The sequence below is a fragment of the Eleutherodactylus coqui genome, unplaced genomic scaffold (genome assembly GCF_035609145.1).
Source record: "Eleutherodactylus coqui strain aEleCoq1 unplaced genomic scaffold, aEleCoq1.hap1 HAP1_SCAFFOLD_903, whole genome shotgun sequence".
Taxonomy (NCBI): Eukaryota; Metazoa; Chordata; class Amphibia; order Anura; family Eleutherodactylidae; genus Eleutherodactylus; species Eleutherodactylus coqui.
The window spans coordinates 922-2,500 of NW_027102430.1; positions in this window are offsets into that span (position 1 = coordinate 922).

Consider the following 1,579-nt stretch of genomic DNA (forward strand, 5'->3'; position numbering starts at 1 on the left):
TGGAGTCACCGGTTTGTCCCCATACCGGTTCTCAGGACAGTCATAGACACTCGGCTCAGCCCCGGCCGCCGCAGCCCCCGCCGGCCCGGCCAGCCCGGTCCGCACCCCTGGCCAGCGCCTGGAGCGTTTGGACTTTGTCATTTTTTTCAAAGACTCGCCTCTGCCAACTGCCGTGGGCTTCAGCGGGGGCTGCTCCCCGCCTCCTGGGTGTCCTGCCCGTGCACATCGGAGGGTCAGACTGGGTCTTCAGCCCCTACTGGTAGGTGCACTCAGGGGGCCCTCCGCAGCCGCCCAGGCCCACCCCTGCAGCCAGCACACGGCTGCCAGCAGCCACCACACAGCTGCCAACAGCCCGCTCTCCGTCACCCCCCAGCCCCTTATGCATACATCTGCTGGGGGTGCTTTTTTGACTTTCCCCCCTTTGGCCAATGGGGAAATGCTAAGGGGAAAAGCTCCAGAGTCAGGCCGACCTCCTGGAACTCCAACCCGGCCTGGAGCCACCGGTTTGTCCCCTTCCCGGTTCTCACGACATGCATCGACACTCGGCTCAGCCCCGGCAGCCGCAGCCCCCGCCGGCCCGGCCAGCCGGGGTCAACCGCCCTGGCCGGCGCCGGAGCGTTTGGACTTTGTCATTTTTTCTCCAAGACTCGATTCTGGCACATGCCATGGACTTCAGCGGGGGCTGCTCCCCGCCTCCCGGGTGTCCTGCCCGGGCACATCGGAGGCTCAGGCAATGTCTTCAACCACCGCTGGCAGGTGCACTCAGGGGGCCCTCCGCAGCCGCCCAGGCCCACCCCTGCAGCCAGCACACGGCTGCCAGCAGCCACCACGCAGCTGCCAACAGCCCGCTCTCCGTCACCCCCCAGCCCCTTCTGCATACATCTGCTGGGGGTGCTTTTTTGACTTCCCCCCTTTTGGCCTATGGGAAAAAGCTAAGGGGAAAACCTCCAGAGTCAGGCCGACCTCCTGGAACTCCAACCCGGCCTGGAGCCACAGGTTTGTCCCCTTCCCGGTTCTCACGACATGCATCGACACTCGGCTCAGCCCCGGCCGCCGCAGCCCCCGCCGGCCCGGCCAGCCCGGTCCGCACCCCTGGCCAGCGCCTGGAGCGTTTGGACTTTGTCGTTTTTTCTCAAAGACCCGTCTCTGCCAACTGCCGTGGGCTTCAGCGGGGGCTGCTCCCCGCCTCCTGGGTGTCCTGCCCGGGCACATCGGAGGGTCAGCCTGGGTCTTGAGCTACTGCTGGTAGGTGCGCTTTGGGGGCCCTCGGCAGCCGCCCAGGCCCACCCCTGCAGCCAGCACACGGCTGCCAGCAGCCACCACACAGCTGCCAACAGCCCGCTCTCCGTCACCCCCCAGCCCCTTCTGCATACATCTGCTGGGGGTGCTTTTTTGACTTCCCCCCTTTTGGCCTATGGGAAAAAGCTAAGGGGAAAACCTCCAGAGTCAGGCCGACCTCCTGGAACTCCAACCCGGCCTGGAGCCACAGGTTTGTCCCCTTCCCGGTTCTCACGACATGCATCGACACTCGGCTCAGCCCCGGCCGCCGCAGCCCCCGCCGGCCCGGCCAGCCCGGTCC